This window comes from Lolium rigidum, chromosome 5, assembly GCF_022539505.1.
Source record: "Lolium rigidum isolate FL_2022 chromosome 5, APGP_CSIRO_Lrig_0.1, whole genome shotgun sequence".
Classification (NCBI taxonomy): Eukaryota; Viridiplantae; Streptophyta; class Magnoliopsida; order Poales; family Poaceae; genus Lolium; species Lolium rigidum.
In genome coordinates this window covers 12,637,037-12,651,910 of record NC_061512.1, presented here as the reverse complement: position 1 = coordinate 12,651,910, position 14,874 = coordinate 12,637,037, and positions in this window count along the sequence as shown.

Here is a 14,874-nt window from a genome sequence, read left to right as displayed (position 1 = left end):
GTGACGGAATAAAAATATAGTTTCAGGGGAGGAACCTGATAATGTTGTCGATGAAGAAGGGGATGCCTTGGGCATCCCCAAGCTTAGACGCTTGAGTCTTCTTAGAATATGCAGGGGTGAACCACCGGGGCATCCCCAAGCTTAGAGCTTTCACTCTCCTTGATCATATTGTATCATACTCCTCTCTTGATCCTTGAAAACTTCCTCCACACCAAACTCAAAACAACTCATTAGAGGGTTAGCGCAAAATAAAAATTAACATGTTCAGAGGTGACACAATCATTCTTAACACTTCTGGACATTGCATAAAGCTACTGGACATTAATGGATCAAAGAAACTCATCCAATATAGCAAAAGAGGCAATGCGAAATAAAAGGCAGAATCTGTCAAAACAGAACAGTCCGTAAAGATGGATTTTATTAGGGCACCAGACTTGCTCAAATGAAAATGACCAAATTGAATGAAAGTTGCGTACATATCTGAGGATCACTCACGTAAATTGGCCTAATTTTCTGAGTTACCTACAGAGAATTAGACCCAGATTCGTGACAGCAAAGAAATCTGTTTCTGCGCAGTAATCCAAATCTAGTATCAACCTTTCTATCAACGACTTTACTTGGCACAACAAAACACAAAACTAAGATAAGGAGAGGTTGCTACAGTAGTAAACAACTTCCAAGACACAAATATAAAACAAAGTACTGTAGCAAAATAACACATGGGTTATCTCCCAAGAAGTTCTTTCTTTTTAGCCATTAAGATGGGCTCAGCGAGTTTTAATGATGCACTCGCAAGAAATAGTATTCGAAGCAAAAGAGAGCATCAAGAGGCAAATTCAAAACACATTTAAGTCTAACATGCTTCCTATGCATAGGAATCTTGTAAATAAACAAGTTCATGAAGAGCAAAGTAACAAGCATAGAAAGATAAAACAAGTGTGGCTTCAAAAATTTCAGCACATAGAGAGGCATTTTAGTAACATGAAAATTTCTACAACCATATTTTCCTCTCTCATAATAACTTTCAGTAGCATCATGAGAAAACTCAACAATATAACTATCACATAAAGCATTCTTATCATGAGTCTCATGCATAAAATTATTACTCTCCACATAAGCATAGTCAATTTTATTAGTAATAGTGGGAGCAAATTCAACAAAGTAGCTATCATTATTATTCTCATCAAGTGTAGGAGGCATAGTATTATCATCATAAAAATTACTCTCCATAGTAGGTGGCACCAAAAGACCACTATCATTATAATCATCATAAATAGGAGGCAAAGTATCATCAAAGAAAATTTTCTCCTCAATGCTTGGGGGACTAAAAAGATCATGAAAACCTGCTTCCCCAAGCTTAGAACTTCCTATATCATTATCAACAATGGTGTTCAAAGCGTTCATACTAATATTACTACCAGCATGCAAATAAGATTCCATAGGTTTTTTAATTTTCGCATCAAACCATCCATGTCTTAAATCAGGAAATAGAATAAGAAGCTCATTGTTGTTCATTATGCCAAACTAGTGTAAACAAGAAACAAAAAGATGCAATTGCAGGATCTAAAGGAAATAGCTTCGAGTACTTACAACGGCGAAAATAGCTTAGTAGCCGAGATCCGGAGTGTGAGTACCTTTTACCTTTCCTCCCCGGCAACGGCGCCAGAAAAGTGCTTGATGTCTACGGGAGCTTCTATTCTTGTAGACAGTGTTGGGCCTCCAAGATCAGAGGTTTGTAGAACAGCAGCAAGTTTCCCTTAAGTGTATCACCCAAGATTTATCGAGCTCAGGGAGGAAGAGGTCAAAGATATCCCTCTCATGCAACCCTGCAACCACAAAGCAAGAAGTCTCTTGTGTCCCCAACACACCTAATAGGTGCACTAGTTCGGCGAAGAGATAGTGAAATACAGGTGGTATGAATGAATAGGAGCGAGTAGTAACGGCGCCGGAAAATAGCTTGCTGGCGTGTAGTTGATGGTGGTAATATGGTAGCAGTAGTAACGCAGATAAAACAAGTAAACAAGCAGCGATAGCGATATTTAGGAACAAGGCCTAGGGAATAGACTTTCACTAGTGGACACTCTCAACTTTGATCACATAACAGAATAGATAAATGCATACTCTACACTCTTGTTGGATGATGAACACATTGCGTAGGATTACACGAACCCTCAATGTCGGAGTTAACAAGCTCCACAATTCAATGTTCATATTTAAATAACCTTAGAGTGCATGAAAGATCAACACGACTAAACCAAGTACTAACACAAAGCATGCACACTGTCACCTTCACACTATGTAGGAGGAATAGATCACATCAATACTATCATAGCAATAGTTAACTTCACAATCTACAAGAGATCATGATCATAGCATACGCCAAGTACTAACACGGATGCACACACTCGTCACCATTACACCGTGCGGGAGGAATAAAACTACTTTAATAACATTGCTAGAGTAGCACATAGATAAATTGCGATACAAAATACATTGCAATCATAAAGAGATATAAATAAGCACTTCACTATGCCATTCATAACAGTGAATAAGTATTATGTGAAATATAGCCTAAGAGACCCACACGGTGCACACACTCGTCACCTTTACACACGTGGGACAAGGAGTCTCCGGAGATCACATGAGTAAAATTCACTTGACTAGCATAATGACATCTAGATTACAAGCATCATCATATGAATCTCAATCATGTAAGGCAGCTCATGAGATTATTGTATTGAAGTACATAGGAGAGAGATTAACCACATAGCTACCGGTACAGCCCCGAGCCTCGATGGAGAACTACTCCCTCCTCATGGGAGCAGCAGCGGTGATGAAGATGGCGGTGGAGATGGCAGCGGTGTCGATGGAGAAGCCTTCCGGGGGCACTTCCCCGTCCCGGCGGCGTGCCGGAACAGAGACTCCTGTCCCCCAGATCTTGGCTTCGCGATGGTGGCGGCTCTGGAAGGTTTTCCGTATCGTGGTTCTTCGCATCAGGGGTTTCGCGACGGAGGCTTTAAGTAGGCGGAAGGGCAACGTGGGGGGCCACACGGGGGCCCCACACTACAGGTCGGCGCGGCGAAGACCTGGGCCGCGCTGCCCTATAGTGGCGGCCCCTCGTGGCCCCACTTCGACTCCTCTTCGGTCTTCCGGAAGCTTCGTGGCAAAATAGGACCCTGGGTCTTGATTTCGTCCAATTCCGAGAATATTTCGTTACTAGGATTTCGGAAACCAAAAACAGCAGAAAACAGCAATCGGCTCTTCGGCATCTTGTTAATAGGTTAGTTCCAGAAAATGCACGAATATGATATAAAGTGTGCATGAAACATGTAGGTATCATCAATAATATGGCATGGAACATAAGAAATTATCGATACGTCGGAGACGTATCAAGGCTTTAAGTAGGCGGAAGGGCAACGCGGGGGGCCACACGAGGGCCCCACACGCCAGGCTGGCGCGGCCAAGACCTAGGCCGCGCCGCCCTAGTGTGGCGGCGCCTCGTGGCCCCACTTCCTTTCCCCCTCGGTCTTCTGGAAGCTTCGTGGCAAAATAGGACCCTGGACGTTGATTTCGTCCAATTCCGAGAATATTTCTTTACTAGGATTTCTGAAACCAAAAACAGCAGGAAACAGCAACTGGCTCTTCGGCATCTCGTTAATAGGTTAGTGCCGGAAAATGCATAAATACGACATATAATGTGTATAAAACATGTAGATATCATCAATAATGTAGCATGGAACATAAGAAATTATCGATACGTTGGAGACGTATCAAAGAGCAATATTCTCTCTATCGGATGCTTGTCGAGATTGTTCCATCATCGCAAGAGTTTGTTTCTTCATGGATTGGAATTGTTGGCGCAGTTCTTGCAAATCTTGCGACAAATGTTGTCTTGAAGAACCTTCGATGAGGTTATCAGTGACTAGTGTTTTCTTCGAGAAGGAGGAAGCAGGAGAAGTATCGGCAGAATGAGGATTGGCAGAGTAATTATCAAATACCAACTGGAAAAGAAAATTCCAATATCAAAGGATGGCACAAGACAGAATTCCATTGATGTTCAAGAAATTTACATGGATATTACAAAGGAGTTCTTCAAAAGGACTACTAAGATAATTGTCGCCAAAGCTAATATGGCGACAATAGCTAAAGAAACAGAGAAAATAAAAAGAAGGGGCATTCAACTAGACCTCCGGCTTTGATGAGCTAGGAGTTGAAGATGGCTTGATCCCGAGATAGGACAGGATTTTCTTCGTGTTGGGCTTTGCTGCCTTGATCAACGATCGCCATTTTGTTTGCTCTATCTGTTCTGTGTCGCCTACTTTTGCCCAGTCGATAGTTTGTTGGCTATCAGCGACCAAGGCAACAGTGCTTTCAACAGCAATCTTCATGTTCTCCTGGCGCATCTTCAGCCCAAGATCTTCTGGTGGATTGAAGTCCTTGGCAAGAGCAAGGAAAGTCTTGGGTTCCGTTTTCTTCGGGAAGAAAAAGGGGAAAAGCCGTGACAATCCTGCGTCTGCCTGTTCAATGCCTTCGCGAACTTCGGTACCATGAAACTCAAGGACAGCGAGCGCATCAAGAAGAGGATCGTTGTCAGGATCTTCAAGCTCGAATTCTTGGTTTGTTCTACTTGTCGCAAAAATATATGTTGGTCTACAGTAAGTAAAGCACAAAATAAAAAAAATAGAGAGAGAGAGCTGGTCTAAGAAAAATAGAATGGATTGACAAAATTACCGACAAAGCGCCGGTTCTGCGCGTTCAAGCGCTTGATAATCGCCTTTTCACGAGTAGCCTGCGCGGCTTTGTGCTCGTTCAAAGCAGTTTCGGCATCATCAAGCCTTTTTTCAAGATCTTTGACACCAGCAGCCTTCGCCTTGGCTTTATCAGCCTCTCGCTTTAGCATTGCCGGCATCAAGTTCAGCTTTCTTGCGAGCCGCTTCACTTTGCTCTAAATTCTGAGTAAGCGTGTCGACAAGCTTGTTGGCTTCTGCAAGTTTATCTGCCAAAATAGTCAAGGATCGTCAAAATTGCAACAAAACAGGAGCAAGAAGTTATAAACAAGAGCCAGCAAAGAATTATTACCTTCAGTCTTGTCGGCATACTCACTGGTACCCGATGAATTGGGCACCGATGCGAATAAGCTCTTTGATCATAGGCTGTCAAGGAAGAATAAAGAAAGAAAATGTCGGTATGAAAAAATATGATGGCATAAAGAAGCAAACAGAGGAAATATAGACAGTGACAAGAAAAATAAAGAACTTACATCATCCAAGAGGGGGTTAGAGGAGCTACTCAATTGGAGGGTAGGCTCCGGGATTGTTTCAATCCTTGTCCTTTTCGGAGAAGGAACAAGGGGTCTTGAAGGAGGAGTAGGAGCGCTGACGTTTTGTTGAGGAGGCGAGGATTCTTCTCCTTCAACTGGCGTCTCCGAAACAATTAGAGTATGTGACTGTTATCACCAGAATTTGACCGGATCAGAGGTGGGCCGTGATTGGAGATGGGCTTGAAGAATATATATATAGAAGAAATACATGAATCGGCCTTGTGTACCAAGTTTGGGCTAATTGCCCGTGTATCTGTACCATAGTAGGATACGTGTCGGTTAGAAGTTAGAGTTTAACCCGTGCACGGTTAGGTGCACGCCTGAATTAGAAAGTCCCCCGGACTATAAATATGTATCTAGGGTTTATGAAATAAAAAACAACCAACGTTCAACACAAACCAATCTCGGCGCATCGCCAACTCCCCCGTCTCGAGGGTTTCTTCCGGGTAAGCACCATGCTGCCTAGATCGCATCTTGCGATCTAGGCAGCGCACGTTTATTCGTCCTCCATGCGTTGCTCGTATCGAAGCCTTTTTGATGGCGAGCAACGTAGTTATCATAGGTGTTTTAGGGTTAGCATTGTTCTTCGTATCGTATGTTGTCGTCGTGCAACCCTTAGGCATCTAGCCGCCCTTACGCCTGTCACGGGTGTAAGGGCGGCACCCCGCTTGATCAGTATTTAGTAGATCCGATCCGTTATGATTGCTCCTTGTTCTTCAAGGATTAGTTTAATATCCGCATTGTTAGGCCTTACAAAGGGTTGGAGGATCCAGCGGCGTGTAGGGTGTCGTTTGCTAGCCCTAGACAGGACGTTCCGAGGATCAACCTCGTGTTGGTTTTTAGGCCCTGTCTAGGATCGGCTTACGATCACCGTGCGCGAGCGCGAGGCCCAATCACGAGTAGGATGTTCCGATTGTGCGGTGAAAACCCCAAATCGTAGTAGGTCGCTTCAGCTTTATCTTGATCAAGCAGGACCACCATCCGATCGTACACCTCGTACGTATCATGGGTGGATCGGCTCTTTGAGCCGATTCACAGGACAACCCGAGAGCCGATCGAGGCTCGTATTTAACGTTTACGTGTATGCCATGCAGGAAACTAAGCGAGGCATCATCCAACACCTTCCCGACCAGGTATAGGTCAGGTGGCACGCCCTTGCGACAGCATCGGACGTGTGTGCGAGAGGCTTTGCGGGCCGTCGCTCGGAGGGACCAGGCGCCGGCCGCAGTCCCGGGAGATTCCCGGCTCTACGGTGTTGCCCGTCGCTGCCCGCCGGTGGGTTTCGACCGCAACACATTCTCGGCACGACCGGTGGGACCATCTTCGACATCCACCGCATCGCCATCTACATCCGAGATGGCGGAAGGCACTCCGGTCAAGTACGAGGATCTGACTGAGGAGCTCAAGAAGAAGCATGACGAGATCAAAGCAGTCTTCGAAGCCGACCTCATCGGCTCTTTCCACAGAACCCGCTCCCATGGCATCAGGTGGAAGGGGTTCTCACCTGAAGGCGCGCTCGATGGAGTGGACCTGTCCTCCCCGTCAGAAGAACGCACCAGGTCACTGCGTCAGGAGATCAACTTCATGGTGGCTCATTCGCTGCACCGCCACTTTGAGAGCCTGGTGAACACTTTGGAGCGTGTCGCTCTGCGCGTGATCCAGGAAATCATGAGCCATCGGTATTCTCCGTCGGGACCAGCTCTGGGGACTTACCAAGGAGAGATGCCACTCCAGTCCCGTCCACCGCTGCCGTTCGCGTTGGCAGCACCAGAAGTGCCGAATTCATCGTCATACGTCGTCTACAAGATTGGTGGTGACCCTAGTGACTACCAATTCTTACATGAGGCACCCAAGGAGATCCCCCACGGATACACGTGCGCATACGTGCCACACTGCAGTAACTGGGCACTCTCGAACCAGGCTGCAACAGCAGGGACTTCTGGAACAGCAGGAGGAACATCGGGAGCAGATCTTGAGAAGCAGACGTGGCTAGCTAAGTACGCCACTCCGACAAACCTCCAGAGCTCAGCTCCTGCAGTTGGCTCAGAACCGGAAAAGCAAGCATGGCTGGCTAAGTATGCCACCCCGGCGAATCTTCAGGGTTCGACGCCTTCAGCCATCACCGCGGATCAGATTTGTACAATTCTGAAGGACCAGTTCGGCATGATGCCGAAAAGGAGGACAATAGGCTATACCAAGCCGTACCCCAACGAGTACGAATTGATCCCGCTACCATCCAAATATCGGCTCCCTGACTTCACAAAGTTTAGTGGATCGGATGGTTCCAGTTCCATCGAGCATGTGAGCCGATATTTGGCACAGCTGGGCACGATCTCAGCATCAGACGAGCTGCGTGTGAGGTTCTTCGCACAGTCCCTCACAGGATCGGCTTTCGGGTGGTACACATCGCTGCCACCAAACTCAATCCGGACTTGGAAGCAATTGGAAGAACAGTTCCACGAGCAGTATCACTCAGAGGCTTCCGAGGCTGGCATTGCCGATCTAGCACAAGTACGACAGAAGCGCGGGGAAACAGTGGCGGAATACGTCCAGCGCTTCAGGACCGTTAGGAACCGATGCTATTCGGTTCATGTAAGTGAAAAAGAAGCAGTCGAGTTGGCGGTGGTGGGCCTCTCATCATCGATCAAGGACGTGGCCTCCCAAGCAGACTACCCTTCACTGGCGCACATGGTGCAGAAGCTGTCAGCATATGAACATCGCCACCCAGATGTTTACCAGGATAAATTCAAGCGTGCGGTGGTCCTGGTTGAGGCAGACGAAGATGAAGGTGCTGCAGGAGATCAAGAGGTAGCAGTGGCTGAATGGATCCGGGGGGCAAGCCCCGTGTCCTGTAAGTGGGTTAAGCCACAAAGTCCTCCAAAAGGGTTTGACTTCGACGTGACCAAAGCTGAGCAGATTTTCGACCTCTAACTCAAGGAGAAGCAGCTAAAGTTACCCGAAGGCCACAAGATCCCCGCGGTGCAAGAGCTGAACGGAAAGCCATACTGCAAATGGCATAACACGTTCACCCACGCCACCAACGACTGCAGGGTGTGGCGTCAACAGGTCCAAATGGCGATAGAACAAGGGCGGCTAATTTTCAGCCAGTACGCCATGAAAGTCGACACACACCCCTTCCCCGCCGTTAACATGGTGGAGTATACTTACCATGGAGGGTGCCAGCCAGATTTCTCGTGCAATATCAACATGGTAGGACCTGGGCACCACTCTGGTAAGGACGGAGATGAGGGCAGCTGCTCTCACAGCAAGGACACAGAGGAAGCCGCTCCACGCGATCGGCTCCGCCACGACGGCAAGCGCTACATCACAGAGGGAGAAGTGAGGAATGTAAGATATCAGCGACCTCTCTCTGATCACCTCCTCAACAAGTATGTGGGTCAATACGACCAACGCCGGCGATACAACGACGATGATGCAAAAGATCGTCTGGCTAGGGACGACAGGAGACGTCGTCGGCATGATCGCGACGAGGAGCGATATGAGCGCCACGCCAAGGAAAAGTCGAGAGAGCAAGACGACGAGGATAGGCACTGGGACTGCCCCTTCTTCAGACACTGCTAGGATTCAGGAATGAGCCGATTGCCCACAATCGGCAATTGCCCAGAATGTAAACAAAAGAAGAAGGATGCAGCTAACGTGTCCGTGTTCAAACGTCTAGGGCCTCTCCCGCCTCGGAACAAGCATGCTGAGTCCGCTCGGGTGGAAGATCTCGAGGAACTAGAGGACGATGATGAAGAAGAAGATAAGTATCATCGGCCAAGGTGGTGCCCTGATGGGCTCAGCCGTTCCTAAAAGCGAAGGGTTCAGCATCTGCGTGGATTGGAGGAAGCTGAAAGGTTATACCTGCACACGTTGAGGAAGGCGCGGCCCGATCTGGCCGCTAAAATTCAGCGAACCCTGGACGAAGAAGGTCGGCCACAAAGGAAAGAGTGGCGCCCCAGGCAAAAGAAAGCCGATGATGAGACATCGATCGGCACAAACATGGTCTTCATCCTTCCAACGGAGTTTAGTGCTCCAGGATTAGACGAAGCATCTGTGGCACAACTTGATCGCGGCCCAAGGCCGGTCATCTTTGAGAAGCCACGAGAGAGAAGCTACGAGCATCCGAAGGCCCCGTACCTGCGAGGTTACATCAATGGGCAGCCTGTCAACAAGATGTTGGTGGACACCGGAGCGGCGCTAACATTATGCCATACTCCATGCTACGTCGGTTGGGACGCTCCAGCTCGGATCCGATCAAGACCAATGTGACACCGAGCGATTTCAACGGCCAAGCATCCGACGCACAAGGTGTTCCGAACGTGGATCCGACCGTAGGAAGGAAAACTGTCCCTACGACGTTCTTTATTGTCGACAGCAAGAGCTCCTACGCTGTCCTACTAGGGAGAGATTGGATCCACGCCAACCGTTGCATTCCATCCACGATGCACCAATGCCTAATACAGTGGGATGGAGATGAAGTAGAAGTCGTCCACGCAGATGATTCAGCCGAGATTTCAACGGCTGGCATGAACGTTTGGGAGACGTCAGGCCAAGAGCCACTCTCAGGAATCAATTTGGACGACTGCGAGCGCATCGACGTGACAAAGGACGGGGTGAGGCTGGTTTTATCCACCGGCCTGACCGTGTAACAAAAACAACATCGATGGACAAACGTGGCAATGCCGATCCAGGTGATCGGCCCCAAGGATCTATGGAGGAACATTGCAAAACCTTCATCGAGCAAGCAACATGGAGGCCGATTCTAGCAATCGCCCAAAATTATCCTCACCATACATTCTGCTTGGGTTCAGCGTTTGATCCAACAGGGAATGCCTGAAGAGCCGATACCCTCAATTACTTGAAAGAATCGGCTCGGGGGGCACCTAGGTGGATAAAACACGAGGATAAGAGGTGGAAGTGTCTTTCAAATGCCCAGCAGCCCAAGATATTCTTTGATGATGGGTATTGAAGTGTGGGGGCTGATACATAAATCGGCCGTAAAAAAAAAATTTAAGAACAGCCGATGCGCAGACATCGACTTAAGGATAAGAAAGCCGATGCATGGCCATCGACTTAAGCAGAGGCTCGATGGAGCAGGAAGTGGGTCACGAAGAGAGACTCTACTGGAAGAACTCCTCAATGGAATGGTTTGGTGGCTCAGATCCTCTCTTCAAGAACCTCCAAATTCTTTTTGCAAGTATTCGAGTCCGCAATATCAGCTGGGGCAAGTTTGAGGGATCATGACCCTGACCAATGCCAAGAGCAGCATGGACGTGCAGATCAGGTTAAGGATGGGTTGCATCAAATCCGCCAAAGGAAAGGAGCCGATCTGACCAGCAAGGCGCAAGAAGTGGACTGAAGACGCTCGGGGGGCAGCTCACCCTGAAGGTTCTCTGCTCTGGGGAGCCGATTTTGTTGAAATCGGCTGGCTCGCATTATGACTTGGAGGCCGATGGTGGCACATTTGGCTGGCTCACTACTTTTCTCGCCTTAACTGAGGCTCGGGGGGCAGCTTGCCCTGAAGGACCCTTTGCTATAGGAAGCCGATTTGGTTGAAATCGGCTGGCTCTGCATCTCAACTTTTTTGAGGAATGGTTGCTGCGGGAAAACGGAGCAGGAGCCTGTCCTGCAGAAGTATCAGCTCCGGCCTCCGGGTTGATTCAGCAATGGTCCTAGAGCTCTCCCGAAGACAAAGGTTGCCGTTAATAATACGCTCAGTGACTGCGGTTTGGACCTGTTCGGTTGGAAGCTGGGGATCTGAGTTTGAGCAAGGTTCACAGGTTACCATTTGAGGAGGTGGCTAAATTGGTCTATCTCAAAATTTATCGTAAGAGGTCGATGCGTTTCCATCGGCTCATTGAGCGTTGATCAAACTAACAATCGGCAGAATCAGTATGAAGGGAAATCGGCAAAATCAAGATAAGGAAAAGTCTTCTTCATTAATAAGAGAGGATTTTTACAATGAGGAGCCGATTGCTCAAGCAAGGAAGAGCAAAAGAAGAGCCTACTAATCCTACATTACTAATCCTCGCTAGCGTCATCGTCGGCGTCGGAGTTGCCGTCGGCGCTACTGCCGGAGAATTCCTCGTCGCTGCTGCCCCAGCCTTCGGCCGGAGCTTCTTCTTCCTCGTCATCATCATCATCCTCGCTGTCCGCCCAAGCGCGGAAGCGCTTCGTCGGCGGGTACCCGGCGGAAGAGGAGGAATCATCCTCCTCCTCCTCCTCTTCTCCTTCCTCGTCATCATCCTCGTCCTCGCTGTCCGCCCACATGCGGGAGCGCTTCTTCGGGGGGAGCTTGGCGGAGGGGGAGGCCTCTGTCTTCTCTACTTCTTTCTCCTCCTTGTCGGAGGAGATGGGGTTCGCCCCGGAGTGGAGGTCGTCTTCATTCTTGCTCTTCGGCGAAGAGTGGAGGGGGAGGCCTGAGGGGGAAGAAGAAGAGGAAGACATGGCTACAGGGGAAGAGGGTTTTTTGGGCGCTGGTGGACAGAACAGAGCAAGGGGATGAAGTGGCGAACCGTTCGGCACAGATAAATAAAGGGGGTGTAGTGGAGATTTAATGCCATGACGGTTCTCGAAGACGTGATGCCGAAATTATCAATTCGTGCAGAGAAACCCAGGAGGCGAGGCGAAATGATGGAAGATTCTGCGGCAGTTCTGCTCTGCCACGACATGACCCGACGAAAGAAAAGCATAATGATTTTCGAAATGTCATTTCCAAAACCAGGGGGGCATGTGTTATCACCAGAATTTGACCGGATCAGAGGTGGGCCGTGATTGGAGATGGGCTTGAAGAATATATATATAGAAGAAATACATGAATCGGCCTTGTGTACCAAGTTTGGGCTAATTGCCCGTGTATCTGTACCATAGTAGGATACGTGTCGGTTAGAAGTTAGAGTTTAACCCGTGCACGGTTAGGTGCACGCCTGAATTAGAAAGTCCCCGGACTATAAATATGTATCTAGGGTTTACGAAATAAACAACAACCAACGTTCAACACAAACCAATCTCGGCGCATCGCCAACTCCCCCGTCTCGAGGGTTTCTTCCGGGTAAGCACCATGCTGCCTAGATCGCATCTTGCGATCTAGGCAGCGCACGTTTATTCGTCCTCCATGCGTTGCTCGTACTGAAGCCTTTTTGATGGCGAGCAACGTAGTTATCATAGGTGTTTTAGGGTTAGCATTGTTCTTCGTATCGTATGTTGTCGTCGTGCAACCCTTAGGCATCTAGCCGCCCTTACGCCTGTCACGGGTGTAAGGGCGGCACCCCGCTTGATCAGTATTTAGTAGATCCGATCTGTTATGATTGATCCTTGTTCTTCAAGGATTAGTTTAATATCTGCATTGTTAGGCCTTACAAAGGGTTGGAGGATCCAGCGGCGTGTAGGGTGTCGTTTGCTAGCCCTAGACAGGACGTTCCGAGGATCAACCTCGTGTTGGTTTTTAGGCCCTGTCTAGGATCGGCTTACGATCACCGTGCGCGAGCGCGAGGCCCAATCACGAGTAGGATGTTCCGATTGTGCGGTGAAAACCCCAAATCGTAGTAGGTCGCTTTAGCTTTATCTTGATCAAGCAGGACCACCATCCGATCGTACACCTCGTACGTATCATGGGTGGATCGGCTCTTTGAGCCGATTCACGAGACAACCCGAGAGCCGATCGAGGCTCGTACTTAACGTTTACGTGTATGCCATGCGAGAAACTAAGCGAGGCATCATCCAACACCTTCCCGACCAGGTATAGGTCAGGTGGCACGCCCTTGCGACAGCATCGGACGTGTGTGCAGAAGGCTTTGCGGGCCGTCGCTCGGAGGGACCAGGGCTAGCCGCAGTCCTGGGAGATTCCCGGCTCTACGGTGTTGCCCGTCGCTGCCCGCCGGTGGGTTTCTGACCGCAACAGTGACGTACTCGTTCGAGCAGCCACATCAAAAGCTGGTACTTCTCCCTCATCATCACTGCGATTAAATGTTGATAGCATAAAAAGCAAGATAGACAAAAATCTTCGAGTACAAAAATAAAAAAAAGAGTGAGTGACTTACGAACTGATGAGGGCCTCAAGGTAGGGATCATAAGCTGCCTTTTGACGTGAAGGAACAATTTCTTCGGCCTTGGAGGTGCCGGAATCTTCGACATCATTTCTTTTCCTTTTGTTCTTGGGGGAAACAGCAGGAGGAGGAGATTGTGCCGATGCAGTGCCTTCAGAGGCAGCCTCCTTTTCAGAAGATCCCGCAGATTTGTGAGAATCTGCGGGTTCATTCACAAAAGAGGGAGCATCTTGGTTGTCGTCAGTGACAACGGCTCTTTCCTCGACTTCTCCACCTTCAGGAAGGGGAGGAAGCGAGACAAGATTTGGATGGTTCTGTACAAAAACAGGGGAAGATGTCAAAAAAGGAGTTACAAAAGATAGCGAGGCAATAACAAATCAATCGACAAAGTTTACCTTGGGAAGCGCATTGGTGGCGCTGTACGGCTTTACACGACAAGAAGAAGGGACAGGATCTCTTTTGCTGAGAGAGGAGATTTTTCGGACAAGCTTCTCTAAGTCCTTGACCTCCAAATCTGCTGACAACCGATCTACGTCCTTGTCGCCAGCATACTTCCAGAGAGGGTATTTGCGAGCCTGAAGAGGCTGCACTCTAGTTCTAAGAAAATATGCTGTGATTTGGATACCTGACAACTCTTTGCCGCGAGTATTTTGCAACTCACGGATGCGAGTCATCAAGGCCTCCGTCGATGTTTTTCTTCCTCGGTAGCCTCTGCATCCCGGAGAGCGGCGGCGAAGGATTTTCTCGGCACCATCGAAAGGAGGGATGTTGTCTTCAGCACATCCATGGTTTTCCTCTGAATGTACAACCACTTCTTGCGCCACCCTTGAACTGAGTCAGGGAGTTTGACGTCGAAGTAATCGACTGTGGGGTGATGACCCACAAGTATAGGGGATCGCAACAGTCTTCGAGGGAAGTAAAACCCAATTTATTGATTCGACACAAGGGGAGACAAAGAATACTTGAAAGCCTTAACAACGGAGTTGTCAATTCAGCTGCACACGGAAACAGACTTGCTCGCAAGAGTTTATCGATAGTAACAGTTTTATAGTAGTAGCGAGTAGTGAAATAACGAGCAACAGAGTAACGTAAACAGCGAGTAGTGATTATAGTAAACAGCAGGATTAAAATATCTGTAGGCACGGGGACGGATGACGGGCGTTGCATGGATGAGAGAAACTCATGTAACAATCATAGCAGGGCATTTGCAGATAATAATAAAACGGTATCCAAGTACAAAGCAATCAATAAGCATGTGTTCCAATTATAGTCGTACGTGCTCGCAATGAGAAACTTGCACAACATCTTTTGTCCTACCAGCCGGTGGCAGCCGGACCTCAAGGGAAACTACTGGATATTAAGGTACTCCTTTTAATAGAGTACCGGAGCAAAGCATTAACACTCCGTGAACACATGTGATCCTCACGTCACTACCATTCCCTCCGGTTGTCCCGATTTCGTCACTTCGGGGCCATTGGTTCCGGACAGCGACATGTGTATACAACT